The sequence below is a fragment of the Motacilla alba genome, chromosome 1A, assembly GCF_015832195.1.
Source record: "Motacilla alba alba isolate MOTALB_02 chromosome 1A, Motacilla_alba_V1.0_pri, whole genome shotgun sequence".
Lineage (NCBI taxonomy): Eukaryota > Metazoa > Chordata > Aves > Passeriformes > Motacillidae > Motacilla > Motacilla alba.
Window position 1 is genome coordinate 50,362,073 of NC_052031.1, and position 17,978 is coordinate 50,380,050.

Below are 17,978 nucleotides of genomic sequence, written 5' to 3' on the forward strand. Positions count from 1 at the left end.
AAAAGATATCACAATTATGAATTTGTTAGGGAAGCCAGAGGGAGGATACACCTATAGGGTGATGGAGAAGGAGCAGGCTGCCCTCATCACCCTGCCTGCCTTCCCCTTTCCCCACTTCTCCTGCCCTCCCTATTCTCACACTCATCTCTCTACCCTCTTCTCTCTCTCTTCCCTGCCTGTTCAGTCCCTGCTGATGTCCTGCTGTGGCACTACCTGCCACGGGCAGCATCGCTGCACGTTAATTAGGTCCTGCACAGTTCTGTGGATGAATGCCGCTGTCAGCAGGAGAACAGCTCCAGCCTCCCCCACCTCTGCACACCCAGGCTCCTGCTTCCTCCCCATCCCTGCTAAACAGACCTGTCACAAGACCATTTATCCATAAAGGCCCTCTGTGATAACAATTTTTTTTTAATGGGCGCACCGAGGAAGTAGAGGCAACAAAAATGGAGATGACCCTGTGGTGGTAGAAATTACTGCATTGGTGATGTCTGTGGGGGAGCTTTCTGGGAGAAAGAGCATCAGAGTAAGGGTGAGTGAAACACATGGAAGGCCCAAGGGTTTGTCTGCTGCTGGAGCCAAACCTTGTCTGACTTTCCTGACTTTGTCAGGAAATGCAGCCTTCATCCCCCAGACCCACTCTTACAGCCTGCCAGTGTCTTGCACAGTGATGGAGGAGGGAGAGAGCAGGGCTGGAAGGTTTGGGGGGGAACTCCCAGGGTAAGCAGGTGACAGAAGAAATTGTGGTTGTCACTAGATGAGAGGGTTGGGCATGGAACCGGATGTGAAAGGCTCGGGAACCTTCCTGGTGTGCAAAATCACCCACTGATTTTGCAAGAGAACTCCTACTTCTCCCTGGTCTTTTGGCCTGGCAATTGGTGAGGATACTCAGCAAAAGGATGACATTGGGATTTGTTTCTGGAGACCACAGATGCAATAATTCCGGGAAAAACCCTGGATGGCTCCAGCAGCCATCACAACAGCCTGCTCGACATTGTGGGTGCTTGTTCTTGCTCACAGAGGAGGCAGCCTGGGAGGAAGGATTTCAGCTCTCCCTGTGCTGTCAGTTCCCCCCTCCTGCCCTGTTTTGACCCAGATATGTTACAGTGTAATGAATCCGTGACTCCCCTCAGGATTTCACAGTTGTTGCTGTGCTGCGTAGCACAACTGCTCACAATTCCATGGTGGTGGCAAGGCTGACGCTCATGCCCTGCTCTCCTGGAAGGGCCCTTGGGGACAAAGGAGAAGCTCTTTAGGCTAAATTTGAGCTTCAACATGCCAGAACACATCTCAGCTCCACTCCGCAATGTGCACCTGTCCTGTGCTGAGCCCACGTGCAGTGAGACCCCATCATCTGTGCCTGCCTGATGTGGCAGGGCAGGGGTGCAGGAGGGCAGGCATGGCATGCTGCACTCCCTGGCTCCATCCATGTGGGATGGGATCACCAAGGCAGGATGCAGCCTCTCTTTGCTGGTCAGTCTGGATGTAGAAGGGGAGCACAACTCCTTTGGATAGCATAACTGAGTCTCAGAGAGGACACAGCCTCGAGCCTTCAGAAGAGCCTGGGGATGCACAAAAAAACACAGCAAGCTTGCAGACCCTGTCTCAGCCCCCACACTGAAACTTTCTGTCCCATGAGCTGGACACAGCATGGATGACTGTGTTTAGTTTAAGCTGGGCTCCAAGTGTGATCCCCTAAGTATAACATGGCTGGTTAAGTCAGAGGTAAGCATGACCTAGCATAATCATGTGGGAGCACAACTTTTCTTTAGGGTTAAAGGTTATCACTTGTGTACTTTGCACTCCTTAGTGCCCATTTACCTCCCATAAAGGATCAGTTTCTCTTTTCAACCTCTGCATCCCTCCTTTGTCCAGACCCCCACCTCATCTAACTCTGCCTGCCTGGTCCATGTTTTTGAACCCTCCCCTGCCTGCTGCCCTGGTCAGTCCTTCACCACTGGCTGAGGACAGCAGCCTCACAGCACAGGAGTGCTTCCACCTTACGAATTATTGACATAACTCCTTGCCTTCACATACCTGTGGACTCCTCACACCTCTCACTGCTTCTCCTCATGCTGACTGTGTTTGGCAATTACCTCTTCATCTAGCCTTTCTTTTCAAAAATTCTGTTTCATCTCACAGAGGCTTTTTATGTTTTCTTTTCTTCATGGGGAAGGGAGTAGGGAAAGAGGTGTGCAGGGAGGGCACTACCCCTACTACTGCTAGAAATACAAAGGCAGCTTGTGCACAGCCTGGCTCTTAATTGGCTGTACTCTGGGGCTTTGGGGCCTGTCCTCAGTGATGAAACAGAGATGTGCAGTTCCCTTACAGTGGAGGACACTGCAAAAGCAGAGATTCCTGTTTAACTGGTGGGAGACAGGGTTTGAGAGAATTTGTCCAGAAGCCACGGCATGACCCCAGACAAACCCAGCTCTCTTGTCCTCCTACTTCACTGGAACCAGCTGTTTGCCTTCCTGGGACTTTTCAGTGCCCACCCCATGCATCTGGTGAATTCTCCCAGGAGGCATCATCATTAAGTGTCCATGTGAGAATGAACAGAGAGCTGGTAATTGGGTTGCTTGTAATAATAGCTTGGTTTCAGCTGGCAGGGGAGGTTGGACCCTGCATCTTGAGTGCCCAGCCCTGAATTTTGGTAAAGTTGTGGGGGGAGTGGGTCTGTGAGACCCAGTTCCAGATACAGCCCTGGATGGAGTCAGATTTGCCTCCTGCTGCAGCTCAGCTTGACCAGAATCTTCTAGTGATGGGCAGAACTGCTCAGGTGCTGATGTACAGCAGGGATGGAACCCCCAACCCCCACAGATGGCAGAAAGCTGTAGCAGGGCAGGGTTTAAGATTCCCCTGCCCCTTGCCATAGATCCTGGATAAGGTCAGCCCTGATAACTGACCTGTGTGACCTGTGTGAGATAAAACTCCCACTCGGCTGTGATGCAGCACATAGAAAGATTATGACAGCTTCCTTCCTGCTTGTGAGAGACAGTTTCCCCTCACTCATACAAGTGCCCCTTTATCTGCTCTCCCAAGCCCCAGACAGGAATTCCATGTAGGGGAGAAGAAGCTGCAACATACCCCCAAGCTTTCTTTTTAGCAGCACGTGCTATCTGCTGGATAGTATGGCAGATCCACTCCATAGCTTTCTCAAACCCATAGTAAATGTTTTCAGGGAAGTGACTCCAGCATGTGGCAAGGCAAAGTGCTCTTTTGAGTCAGTTGCACACCTGAAATGGAGAAGTGAGCGTTGAAATACATGAAATGTGCCTTCCAGCTGAGGACAAGAATGAGACGAACTCTGCGGGTATTGTCACCCAAGGCAGATGAAGTATGTTGATGGGGGGGGGGGAGGGTGGGCATTTGCAAGTGGGAAAGGGGGAGGGGCTGCCTCAGGAAGAGCGAGTTAAAATCTGTGGGGAAAAAAAAAAGGGGTGCAAAAAGCAGGTGGGAGTTCACACCTCAAGGGATCGAGGCTGGGGTGTTTATATCAGCCCATCTTGCCTGGATTTTATTCTGGTGATGAACGTGTTCTGAAAACAAACAGAACGTTGAGGAAGAAACTTGTGGAGCAAATGACTGTTTTTTTGGTTGCTAAGCCATCTGTTCTGCTCCAGCAGCTCACTGAGGGCTCTGCCACCGCTCTGAGCTGCATGCGTGTGTTTTTGCGGGGGTGGCTGGTGCTGGCTGGCGTGGCAGGAGGGAGTATCGGGGCGGAGGGGAGGATGTGTGTATGCTGGGGAACTCAAATGCTTCAAGCAAATTTGCTTGGGAGGGGAGGAGGGAAGTTGGCCGTGACAGTCTATGCAAACATCCGTGGCAGAGGCCAAGCCTGGTAGTGTTCATGTGTGGCTGTGACTTCTGCATGCTGCAAGGTGTGTGCGCGTGTGGCTGGGGCTCCAGAATCGCAGGAGCACTGTGGGGCTTGCATCAGGATAAGGAACCTCACCTGCACAGCTCTGCAGCTGTGAACTGCACACCTGCCCGCAGGTGGGGGCAAAGGTGTGTCTGCGTGCATGCCCAGGAGGGGCTGTGAAGTGACACTCACGGAGAGCACCTGCAGGTGGGCAGCAGCTACACCTAACCCAGGAGGCCAAGGGGGGGTGAGGTGGAGGTGGAGCCACTGGGAGAGGATGTGTGGCACACACCGTGAACGACGTGGCCAAAGTGCAGAAGGAGATGAAGCTCCTGCATGTGGAGTTTATGACCAGCCCATCACTGTGCAGCAACACAGCTCTCCTGTCCTTATGCCTCTCCATCCCACAGCAGCCTCCTCTCCTTCTGCCTTGCAGCCTCATTTGTTTTGCAGTGATGAAGGATGATGAATGCATATTGATTATCTTGAACCAAGCTGTGGAGATCTTCTGTAACCACAGCCTTTCCCACCCCTGCCCTCATTCTCATCCTTCCCCTCCTCCTTGCCAGACAGGGTTGCCATAGCAGCTGACAACTTGCACTCTCCTGCCTCTCAGGAGGACAGGCAGTAGCAGTAAAAAAGATGAGTTGTATGAAGAAACCCATTGCCTGTTTGTGTTCCTTTCTCCTGGGAAAGGCAGCTGGGATGCCTTTGGTAACCTGCTGAGGCTGGTGGTTCCCTCAGAGCATCCAGTTGCCATGCTGGGGCAGAGCTGCTATGCTACTGGGTGTGCACGGTGCTCCTCACCCAACCAGTCTCTTCCAGCCCCTGGGTTGGATTTCGTGGTGCCCCTTCTGAAAGCTAAACTGTGCTACCACAGCATTGAATACAGAATGGGTGTCCAGACTGCTGCAAGCTGGCAGTGCAGACATTCTCCACACTGAATCGTACTTCTCCAGGCATCTCATATCACTCAGAAATGCTGCTGCACTGCAGGAGCACACAGGGCAGCAAGTTCCACCCCAGAAGTTGCTGCATTAAAAAGTGAGTTGAATGTCTGCTCCAAGCAGCACCCTTTAGAGAATGCACTCAAAGAGAGCTGTTTGTACAACAGCTGGTATCTGCAAAATGACATTCCATTTTTGAGGATAATATTTTATATTTACATGTTTTTAAGCATTTGTTCCTTAGGACAAAATTCTAGCTCTTTGGCTTTTTCAGGGTGGATCATTCTTACATTTTTACCGTGTGATTATGTCCTGATGCACCTTCCCACAAACACTTCAGTGGCCTTATTTGTGTGACTCAAGGCCTTTATAAAGGATATTTTCTCCCTCCAAAACCACAGAGCCCACAACCTCCCATCTCCAACAAAAAAATCAACCAAGATCTTTGCTCTGCCTGTGGGGCAAACCACATCCCGCAGACATAGAATTCGGTTTGCAAGAAGGCAATAGGAGAAGAAAGTAAGTGAGGTCTGCTGACAGTGATAGGAGAGGAAAATGGAAAAATATGGACTTTCCTTTGGAAGAATGAAAGTCATGAGAAGCAGAAGGAGGTGAGGCATGCAATGTGATTGGTTCTTTGTTTAAATGGAAAGTGCAATAATCTCTCCATATTTAGATGGTGTTTGAGAGAACCTGTTTGGGATTTATTAGAAAATAAAAATGCCCTAATTGAAAGCGAGTAGAGACAATTTGTATTAATAATGGTAGAAATCATCAAATAATGGAATTGTTCAAAATCTATTAGTTTGTTCCATGCAGTGAGAGGAACGGGTTGATTATCTCGCAATAGGAAATATTAAAAGGAGAGCCCAGTCTGCTGGTCCTCTATGCAGATTAAATACATAATTTATTGAAGCAATTTATTTTCTGTTGGGAAAAAGAGGAAAAAATGGAAAAATATGATAAGAGCTGCAATCAAGTCTTGGATTCTTAATTTGAAGACCTACCTCTTATCTGCCTTTTTTCAGTCATTAGGAAAAAAATTACTCATTCCTTCAATGGGTTTAAAGCTGCAGGAGCAGAGAGGGTGGCTGGGGAAAAAAATAAGATCTCATGAGGGGGCCTGTTATTCACCTCTTGAGTTTTATATTATTGACAGCAGTTGCTTCAAATCCAAGGCAAATCAACCTTGGGCTGTCTGGAGTAGCAGTAGGTAGCCCTTAGAGGTCAGCTCCGAGGTGTTGTCTGTCTAATCCTTCCTGAGGACTAAAGGAACATGTTGCTAAACTAGAGGTTAATTCAGAGCTGCTTAATTCATTCATTCTGTCTGTCTGTCTCTGGGCTACTCTGGCCTTTAAAAACCAGAGTGAAGGAATGACAAATTACTTTCGTTTTCACAGTTACAGTCCCTTCCAATCAAAGGGAATTCAAGTGCCTAAAGAGGAATTAGGCACTCACAGAATCAAGGAATGTGCTGATCCTGAACATCAAGTCCAGCTCCTGGCCCTGCACAGGATACCCCAAGAGTCACATCGTGTACCTGAGAGCATTGTCCATATGCTTCTCGAACTCTGTCAGGCTTGGTGCTGTGCCCACTTTCCTGGGGAGCTGTTCCATTGCCCCATCATCCTCTGGGTGAAGAACTGTGGGAGAGGAAAATTTTTGGTCTATCCCAGGGGATTTGAGCATACCCATATGCAGAAGAAGCAGTCCCAGAATTTCTGCAATCCCAGGGATTTTTCTGTTTGGTACCTGAACACCATGTTGATGGGAGGCATTGCAAATACTATCTCATGCCCCTAAGATAAATAGCTGGATTCTGCCTTTAAAAACAGTAGACAGGGTAGAATGAAGACATTGAATTGCAATTTCAAATATTTTAAGAAAGCTATCTTTGGATTCAAGATGAACTTAGTACAGCAAAGACCATGGCTAAGAATCTTGTCTATAAAAATCCATTACATCCTGTAGAGAGGATAAAAGTCATTAGCAAAGGTATAAAGGTAAAAACTAGAGATGTGGTTGGAGTAGGTTTAAAGCAGGGGAGACAAAACTAAATGTACACTGCTAGGAGAGTTGTGCTGGGTGGAAGTTTGTGGTGTGGGTCGGAGGTGGGATCTTGGTCCCAGCCTGAGCCACAAAGTAAGGCTAGGGTCCATGACAAGAGACAGCCTAGAGCTGCCATGGTACTGGGGTGGGGATGGAGCTGCCAAAGCACCCTCTGTTCTGCCAAGAAATTTCTGTATGAGATACTGATTTTTCACACCTGGGCTTTGCTATGGAATTTTTTCTAAATAATAACACCTTTGAAAGATTTTGTCTAGCTGCTTGTTTCATGTGTGCAACTTCCAATCAGTTATTCTTCTGTGACTATTATCCTTTCAGACATCTGTGCATGCTTGGTACCTTAACACACACTCATTTCTTCTCTTCATTTTTACCTCTTTCTTTTACTTCTGATCTGCATAGGGACAAGGTGACAATGTCCTCTGCCTGTAGGGAGGAAATTTTTATTTCCTCTCTTTCCCACTGTGAGAAGTCCCTAGTATATCCTAGTAAAGTAGGTCTCAGACAAATACGTCTCCCCATATTCAAGAAAACATAGTCTTCTTTTCCAACTTCCTAGCATGGCTGCAAACTCTTTAACCATGTGCCCAGCATCTTTCTAAACAGGGGTCCCTCAAGCATATTTGTACATTCTACTACTTGTCTAGGTACAGTGATGGACAGCTGCTTTAATTCAAACTCAGACAAATACTACAGCTGAGACCAAGAAATTAAAAGGCTAAGGCTTGTCTTTCTGAAAAATATTCTCCCATCATTAATTTATTTAAAATGGGACAATGGAAGGGGTAACTCATACTTTTAAGAGCAGACCAGATTACTGGGGGAGTAGATTGAGCAGCTCTGTCAGCTGCAGTTTTTTTTCCCTTTGGATTCAGTAGTCACACGGCTTCATATAAGTATGCACAGATACATTGGGCATGTATAAATCTCTTCATCACAAACACAGGCTCAAATGTAACGGTGTAACTGCTGCCCACCTCCCCCAGTGACACTTGAAGTAACCAACACACCCAGGGCATGGCATTCAGTGGTGTTAAATAGGGTCAGGGCCCTAAGTGCACTAACGAGCCTTAACTGCTCTGGTCAGTCTTACCTGTGGCTTCCACTCACACTTCCTCTGCCCAGGCCCCAGAGGTCTGTTTCAGCTCACACCAAGGCACACACTTCTGGTGCACTGTAGTTGTGTGGCTCCTGAATGGATCTGAGGTCTGCTTCATCCTCTTGGTTTATCGGGGTTTGTTAATAGTTCTTGTTGCTGCCACCACTGCTGCTTGGGTAGTGTGAGGTGACTGCCCTACCCATGCCTATATTACTCCTGGCTCCTGATCCATCCTTTTTCATGGACTGTTGTTCAGCCTGGAGAAGAGAAGGCTCCAGGGATGCCTTATTGCAGCCTTTCAGCACCAAAGCAGAGACTACAAGAGAGCTCTAGAGGGACTTTCTACAAGGGCATGTAGTGATAGGACAAGGGGGGGACGGTGGGAAACCGAAAGAGGGCAACTGAAAGATCTTCATCAGATATTAGGAAGGATTCCTCTACTGTGAGCATGGTGAGACACTGAAACAGGCTGCCCAGAGAAAGCTGTGGCTGCCTCATCCCCGGCAGCGTTCAAGACCAGGCTGGAAAGTACTCTGAGCAATCCACGCAGGTCTAGTGGAAAATGTCCCCTGCCCATGGCAGAGGAGTTGGAATTAAGTGATCTGTAAGCTCCTTTCCAACCCAATCCATTCTATATTTTTATAGTTCTGTGGTCCTTTTTTTGGATGCTCAGTAGCCCAAGCTAGGGGAGGCATGACAGGGGTGGCTTTGACAACTCATTTGCACAGTGCCTTCAAAACCAAATCTTGGCAGAGGATTCTGCTGACTCCTGCAACACAGCCAAGAGGGAATGCCAGCATTTGTATTTCAAACTTCCTTCTTCCTTTGCTCCTTTTAGTGCTTCCTATCTGTTTCTTGGAGGCAGAAGAAAGGGAGTTTTGCCTTCTGTCCTTTTCTAGGTATGTGTCTGGGTATTGGTCCACGTGCATTGTACAGAGAGATGCTTTCCTCAGGATACAAATATCCTTGAAAATGAGCAGAGTAAAAGATGGAACTGACAGATTTGTTGAGCAAGGGGGTTGGACCTGAGATCACTGATGTTGTCAGTACTGGGAAGAGCAATCAGGCTGTGCTGGGGAGACAAAAGGAGGGATAGTAGGGCTGAGGCTAGGGATCAGGGATGGAACATTCCATGTATCATAACTAATGCTCTCTGGCAGAATAGCAGCGTTAATGGATATTAAAAGTGTCAGCCTCAAGATTTAGCAAAATGGTACCTCTCCTGATGCATCTCATCCTGGCACACAGAGCCCAGAGCAGAGGAAAAATTAGGGCCAACAGGCTGTATGCACTGAGTACAGGGTTGCCCTTTCCTCTTGTGAGGCACCTTACTCCTGTGACTCCACACATGCTGATGACAATCCAGTGCAGTGCTGTTTGCTAACAGCCTGCTTGTTTCTAGGTGGAGAACCATTGTCCAACACCCACACAGATCTGCTCCCCTCCTCTATGCCCAGAGGTGCCTTTCCCTTGAGAAGAACAAAGGGAAACATGCCCATCCCTCAAAGGGAAGGAGGAAGCTTGTGTATGGAGCTGGATGCTGGCTGGAAGCCTGCTGGGTATTTCCAGCCTGTTCTGGTGGCAGCACCATCCTCAGTCAGGTATGACTTGCCTCTCTGCTCTGTGGCAGAACTCAGGCAAAAAAGACACTGTCATACCCAGCTCTTGGAGTCTGTCTGTGGAGAGGTGGTGTGAGAAAGGGATTCACCTGCCTTTCCTCACTGAGCAGGCAGGAAACCACTACACATGGGGTACCAAAATGAAAAAGGGAAAGAAAAGAGCATTCAGGAAGAGGTAGAGCAGTGTAGCCTTTGCTATTTCCATGCACTTCCCTGAATCTGCTCTGCTGTTCCCTTGTATCTGTGGTGGGGCTTTTTTTGGCACAGAAATGGTGGCAACTGGTGTCTGATTTGGCTGCTGGGAGGGAAGGCTAGTGAAGGGGTAAGTGTGATGCCCTGACCCTTTCCTGCTCATAGGTTTCATTCCCATTTACCCGTACTCCTGCCTCACCCTCCAGAGTGCTGAAGAAATGGAGTTCTGTCCTTCTACTGCTTAGCAGACTCAGCCTGGCCTCACAGAGTTGGACTCCATCTCCCTCTCAGGTTTTCCTTGGCTGCATTCTGCTTTGATCCATCTTTTCCTCAAGTGGCTGACTGCCACGCTGCCAGCACTGGAGATGGAAGACCTTGTTACCCAGCCAGCAGGGAGCATTGCCCCTGGGGCACACAAGTTGTCAGTGACCCAAGTAATGCAGGTTTTTTGCAAGCTTACTCACAGCTGAAGAGCAAGCCCTCACGTCCCTTCTTGGCTTCCTCTGGGCTAGAAAAGAACAGTGTGCATAGAAATGTCTCACAACTTTCTTGTGCTAATATCCACTGTGTCAGAGGTAGTCACCCTAAAACCTCCAGATTACTAAAATATTGCCACTGACAAATCTTCCTTTATTTAACTCACATCTCTTTCACTTCCAGTCAGGCTCCTCTGCACCTGAGCTGCACCCCAAAGTCAGCTCTGTGTGACAGAGACCACAGCAATTCCTGAGGTCTTCTGAGCAAAAACACAGAGGGTGAGGCAGAAACAGGTGTACTATTTGGGTTTCTCCTTCATCATGCAAACTCTGACACTAGCTTTTTTCTCCTGATGCGTAGGGTTCTCAGACATTTGCCCTGTGCAAAGTTTGGGTCTCACCAGGAGACTTGGGTGGCTGTGAGCTGGTCAGGACACAGGTCTGGGAGGGAGCCCCAGGCTTTCTCTGCCCTCACCCTCTCAGGGCATCTGCAGAGCTGGGCAGATAGCTCAATCCACCTGGGACTGTAGCACACAGACTTGGAGTCCTCTGCAAGATGGATGGAGGGCTCACTCTTGCATTCACCTGTATTTCTCATCTTTTCTTCCCTCTTGGTATTAGGGCCTGAACAGGGGAAGAAGGCAAGGGATTAAGGTCTCTGCAACAGTAGGGAAACAGCTTTGCTAAGTGTTTGTCCTTCAGAAGGAATTTGACCTCCTCACCTCCTCCAGGGCAGAGTATTTAACAAGATGAACTCTCTTAGATGCTTTGCAGAGGAGAGGCAGATCCAACAGAGCAAATCCCAGATTCCAGATTACAAAGTGGATTTTTAGAAAGGGAATATACCTTGTGGGAAGTGGTGCATATATCCCCTCTAAATGCCCACCACTCTCCTCGTGCTCTCCTGGCTGCAAATCCTTGTACAGTCCCAGTGCCTGCCCTCCCACAGCCCCATTTCCAGGCTATCTTTTCTCCCAGATCCCTGTCCACATCCTACTTATTCTGAAAGCATCCCTCCCAAAACCATTCCCAGCTCCTTCCCTGGAGCATCCTTCTTCCTAGTTTTCCTCCATGCCCTTCATTCTTGTCCCATCTGACACTTGACCTCCCTCTTCCCAAGTGTCCTTTCCATGTACAGCTGACCCACCTTCCCAGAAACTCACTTTCTTTCTCCTCTTCCCAGGAAGCAATCCTGCCCTCTCTCCTTCGCTGATGATGTACCCACCTATAAATGATGCTTGGCACGCTCCTAAAAGGAGCAGATGAAGAAGCCAGCATGCCTATGAGACTTACGTGGTGTCAAAGGATAAAGTGCCCCCTTCCTCCTGTACAGACAGACATTGTTCTAAAGCCTCATGGCTGGGACACGCACTGCAGGTGCAGGGAGAGGGGCTGGAGCAACAAGAAGGTATTGAGAGCATCGCTGACGAGGTGAGGTGCTGAGTCAGTTTGGGTATTCTGGTCACAGCAGCGTTCAAAATCACATTATGGCTTTACTATGGTGAGTTTAATACACTGAGCCTTCATCGTGCCAGCTGCCCCTGCCAGGCATCTCTGGAATTCACAGCAACAAGTTTGCAATCTCTTAGCAATTCCTGTCTCATAGGAGCAGCCTGTCTGCCCTGAGGAGGGGAAATATACAACAGCTCCCAAGCCTGCCTAGAGGACAGAGGCTTTCCTCGCCTCCTTTTTCCCTCATAGCAACGGCCCCCTGGATTTGCAGAGGGTTCCAAGTGCCCCATGGATTCAGCTGCAGTTCTGGCTTCTCAGGCAACAGGCTCTTCTGGCTCTGAAGGGTGTGAGATAAATGTCACCATGGGGCAAGATAAACATTGACCTTTCCTTGAAAAAAACCACAAACCAGACCAAAACAAAAAGGTATTTCTGTGTGTGATTGCAAAGGACGAAGCAGAGCTGCACACAGTGCAGAGGTATTTGATGCGGGGGAACATAGGAGGGCAAACACGTGGGGAGATGTGAGCGTAAGGGCACACCTAACAGCAGGAATAGAGCTGTCTGATGAAAGGATTGCATGGAAATGATACAGATTCTCACCATTTTGTCCTAAGCATCCTAAATTAATGATTTCCTTAAAACCTTGGCACCTCAAGTCAAGGTAGTGAAAAGATAATTTCAATTCTCAGACTAAATATGAAAAGGAATGAGGGAAGCCAGATTATTTATTTCTCTTCTCCAGACAAACAAATACTCCCAAAATATGACAACAATATAGGCAACATTGAAATAAAATCTTGGGATTTTCTTTTAGCAATTCAGTCTTACGTTTGTGGAAATTGATGATACTTTGATCTAACTTGGGAAAGATGATGGTCAAATGGTAAATGGATATGACAAAGTTCTGCAGTGGAAAAAGAATGTGTGCGTATGTGCATGTGTTCACAGAATGTTTTAGTTTGAAAGAGACCTTTAAAGATCATCTAATCCATCCCCTGCTACTGTGGGCAGAGACATCTTCCATTAGACCACCCTGCTGAAAGCCCCCTCCAGCCTGGCCTTGAACAATCCTGGTGATGGGGCATCCCAGCTTCTCTGGGCAACCTGTTTCAGTCTCTCACCACCCTCATCACAAGAAGTTTCTTCCTTACATCCAGTCTAAATCTGCCCTCTTTCAGTTTAAATCTGCCACCTACAAAGAGCCCTCTGGATGGCATTCCTTCCCACAAGTGTGTCAAATGCACCACTCAGCTCAGTGTCATCCACACTTGCTGAGACTGTACTTAATGCCACTCTCTCTGACATTAATGAAGATACTAAATAGTGTAGGTCCCAGGACAGGGAAAGCACTCAATACTGGCTGTCTATGACTGCTTGACTATTGGTCACAACCCCCGCAGTGTGCTGCCTACCATTACCTGAATTCTAACTGCATCAGAGTAGAGGCGTCACTGTCAGGACACCACCAAGCTGTGAGATGTGAAGCTGTGCACATCTGGGCTTTATGGTCAGCTGGCATTGCCAGGAAACTGGAAGATGTGCACTTCTTCCCACAGCACGTGGCTCTGAGCTGCCTGCTCCCCTCTGTCCCTTTCTACTGTCTCGCTTGAAGTCTCCCTAGCTTTTCTCTGTGCAAAGCACACTTTCTTCTGCTGAATGCCCTCTGGAGAGGGGACCAAGCAGGCCATTAGCTCCTGGATATTGAAATCACAGCTCCAGGTGCAACTGCTGAGGAAAGTGGAAGGATGCAGCAAGGAAAACAGAGTTCTACACAACAGAGCCCCTGTGCTCTATGATAATGACTTCCGACTTGCCAATCTGCCCTTCTTTCCCCTCCCTTCTCTTTCCTGCCCTGTTATCATGCAGTTTATTCTGGGTCTATTATTGGCTCCCACTTTTGGGGCTTTTTTTCCCATCTTACCTATATTCACTCACAATACCACGAGAAGAAGGGGATAGCTGTGATGAAAATTCTGAGGATCTTCTCCCACCCAGGCACAAAAACTTCACAGGATCCTTTTCATGCAGAAAGTGAAAATGTGCAGAACTCTCTCCGTCCCTCTCCCTCCTCCAGGGCCAGAATTTGGGGTGTTTTTCTCAGTCAGAAGGCAGCAGGCAACAGGCAAATCACTGTTATCTGCGTGTCTTCCTTTTCAGGGAGGGCTGTATGTCTTTTTCATTCAGGTAATAACAGGTTTTTGGCAGCACCTCCAGCACAAACCCAAGCTGCAGGTGAGCAGCAGGAGCAGAAGAGTTTGGCTGACGTTTAACAGCTCACATTCCACTGATAATCGGGGGTTTTCCCAGAGCTCTGCCAAGGCAGGCTGAGTCTGTCCAGGGAGCAGGAGGGCAGGAGAGGCAGCATCAGGAAAAAGGGGGTTTGTTAAGGCAAGTTTATGGAGAGGGATGAGCAAAGCCCAGAAGGTGGAAGATACCATGGGAAAGAGAAGCCAGATGCAGAAGTGAGGTGAAAGGATTAGAGCAGAGAAAAGATAAAGGAAGAGAATGGAAGATTCTGGAAGGCAGCATAAATTTGGACAAAGTTGAGAACGGTCAAAATTTCTGATGATGACAGAAAGACCCAAAAGTAGTATTTTTTTGAGGAAACAAAATACTAGCTCTCTGCACACTATGCTATTTTGAAGGAAGGGTCAATTATAAGCTCAAAAAAATTCCTGACTGTTATGTGAGCTCTCACACAATTGCAGGAGTTTATATTTTTCTCCCTTTTATTTTCTCTCCCATGTTGCAATAGATGATAAATGAGAGAGTGCACACACAAAAAAACCCCAACAAACGAAAAATCAAACAGCCAAATCCAACAAAACCAAAAGCAAACACCCAGGCTCAAACTCAGCCATGTGTTATTCGTTAATATATTCAGACTATTTCAAGGTGTCTCTCCCAACAAGTCAGTTTTAAAACCTCAGTTTTCCATCTCTCCAAAAAAGGGTTGAAGAGTTTTCTGTGTTCACATTGCATATGCGCCTCCCACGTGCTGCTGGATGGTGATACCGTTGTGAACTTTTGCCCCACTGGGAGGTTTGTGACCCCCAAAGGAGGCTCTGACTTACCTGTGAATGTGATCCCAATCAGATGGGGCTTCACTGTCACTCAGAAGCTTGCTGACTAGCAATAAATATTCATAGAACTGATTAGATGTTAATTGCACAAATCACCACCTCTTCAGCCAACTCCAGGAACCTTGCTGCCACCCACCACTGTTAAAGCGGCAGCAGAAAATGTCTCTTCTGTAGGTCCCTTAAGGTCAACCTGGCAGCTCAGATGGAGGTTAAATGAGTCACCTTGCCACGTCCCTTAACACAGCCACAGCAGTGCTTCCCCGGTTCTGCCCCAGGTGAAGGGCTGTGCTCCTGCTAGTATAGCCCCCAGGGGTCAGGAGCCCAGAGACATCTCTGCAGTCTGTCCTGCCCCCCTCTCTCCACACACTGCTTGCTGTCCAACCCCACAGGGATTGCTCTTCCCTGCTCCTCTGTTATCTCTGTTCTTCCCATCCAGACAGTTTTGCCAGGTTCCCTTCAGCAAGGTACAGGAGCAAAGCATGCTGTGCTGGCAGGACATATGGTCCTCTCCCTGCACAGCCTGTGCCTTTGAGGGCCCATATGTGGTGGCCACCTTGCACCATCTCCACTGTCTCCCTGAAGTGTTGGGCTGGCACCTCTAGTGACATGACTCTGTCCCCATGGAAGAGGGCAGCTGTCAGACACGAGGTGTCCCTCCGTGGTGTGGAACAGCATCTGTGGCAGAGGTTGCAGGCTGCTCAAAGGGTGTTTGCCCCTTGCATCCTCCTGACATTTTTGCTGCCCCTGCTCTGGAGCTGAGGTGGAAGCCCTGTTCTTGTCAGTGCCAGCCCTTCCTCACTGATGACCCACAGAGACTCAGACTCTTCCACCCTGCCTGAGCCATTCCTTGCATCCCTCTGCCCCGCCATACACAGACTCCTTGAACTCGGCCCACTAGCACCAGCCTTCAGCAGCAAACTGCTGTCTGTACACAGGCTCACACACGTGGGAATGTGATAACCTGGGACAGGCAACATTCATCTTCATTGCAGGGAGGCAGCAGGATTGGAAATGGCATGGCAAGATGAGACTGCTGCATGCCCCTGTCACAGGCACTTATAGCAGAGACGCTGCAGATGTGACAGCAGTGACACTCCAAGAAATCCTGGCCAGGTCTCAACCCCTGTCTCCCTGGGCTTCCTCCAGCCCCCTAAACGGGCCCTCTGCCAGGCTGGAGGCAGAACTGATCCAGAACAACGTGCTGTAGAGAGGCCATGATGCCTTTAAGAGCCATCCTGCTTTCTACCTTTGTGCTCTGGCCTTTCTGTGTGAAATGCATACTCAAAACAATTAAGAAAGAAGAAGCACCTCACTACCCCTGCCTCAGGGGGTCCCCCACCCTCAGGTACTGAATTGCTTTCTAACCACCAAACATAAGTGGTGGGAGACCAGAGAAACTGCTCCTGTTGTGCTCACAAATCTGACTGCACCATTCCAACCAGCTCATATACAGTGGGGCTGTGCTTCTTTCCATACAAAAGACTGGCTTCCATCCCTCCAAGGCCTTTGCAATAGCCTTTCCAATCCTATGGATTTATGGTACGAGCTGACAGAACCGTTGTCCCCTCTTGGTGTCAATCCCTGCACTGCTGTGGAGGAGTGAGGTACAAGTGCTCACACAGAGGGAATTAAAAGGCTGGCAGTCCTGGTACACATAACCCTGTTTAGCTGACAGAAAACAGCTCCTTGATTTTCCTGTTGTGCTGAAGGCTGTGTGATGCACAGCTGAGCAGTTTCAGGCCTGACAGGCATAGTGTCTCTAATGGGTGCTCTCACCTTGCCACTGAACACCATCCTGGCCAGCTTGGATGCAGTCTTGCCTCCATTTGCTCCTGAGCCCCCATCACCATGAGCATTCAGCCCCTGGCAAAGGACAGGTTCAACTGATGTCCTTTGATCACTCCCACTTCATAACTCAGTCCAACGTGCCTCCATCTGTAGGCTGTCCTACTCCTCCACCTCACAGAGACTTTCTCTACCTAAGCTGTACTGCAGGAGGCTGCTGGCTCTCCTCACAGCTGCTCCATCTCCATCAGTGCAAACAATTTCTAGAATGCCTTTTAAAAATGTATTAGCCTTCCAAAAAGGAGCTGATAAACAGGGGTTAGGAAGGCAGGAAGGAGTGGGGAGGAGGTAGGATGCAGCGATGTGGTCTATTCCACACATCTGCACTATTCTCCTCCTAGCCCTTTTATGAAAATAGATGGACATTTATTATGAAAAAGAATGGCTGGGTGTGTGCAGGAATCCTTAGGCAGACAGGGAATAAGTGTCAGTCTTCTGCATGTATGTCTGTGTGAGCCACACATGCTGGCTCTGGGAAAGAGAAATACCTCTACCATCCAGATAGCAATCTGTCAGCTTGAGCACCTGAGGGGCTCTGTGTGTGCCTGTGTGTGTCTGTACCTGTGTGAGCTGCTGCAGCTGCCCTCAGCCCAGAGAATGTGTGATGGTGGTCAGCAACACGGGCCCTGGTGAGGCCATTCGAGTTGCACAAGTCGTTCCTCATAAATTTCTAAGGGCTCCAAGAGAGTCTGTCAAAGCACACAGACACGAGTGGGGGGTCAGTTTTAGAGACCTGTCCCTAGACACCCAGGCCAACACCAAACACATCGGTACTCAGCAGGCATGAGGCCAGGCCACCACTCAGAGAGAGGACGTGTTGCATTGCTGGTGGGAAACATCACGTGCCATTGTGTTCATGGCACTGAGGAAACTGGGGCATCACATAGCAAGGAGTTTAGAAATGCATTTTCTCCACTGGAGCCAAGGAAAGGCAATGGAAACTCAAATTTACCGTCTGTTTCCCTGCCTCAGTTTCTAGGAGAAACAAAACACGGTTCAACCTTTCCTGACTCTTGTGGTTAGCTTGACAGATGGAAATTACACAATTACCTGTCTCTGTGCATTGTTTCGCCTCTCTCAAGTTGTACTTCCCACCCTGTAACTGCTGGGAGTAATTTTACTCTGCAGTGTGGGTATCTAGGGGAAGAAGGGAAAAGAAAGGACATATGCAGCCTGAAGAGAATTAGAAGGGTTAGGGATGAGAAGGAATAGGGAAGAGCTTGGATAGACCCTGCTGTCATAGGAATGATCCAGGTAAACTGTAGGGAGGGCTTAGTCTGGATTCCCACACCAAACACCAGATTATGGGTAGAATAGAGACTCCAAACTACATTTT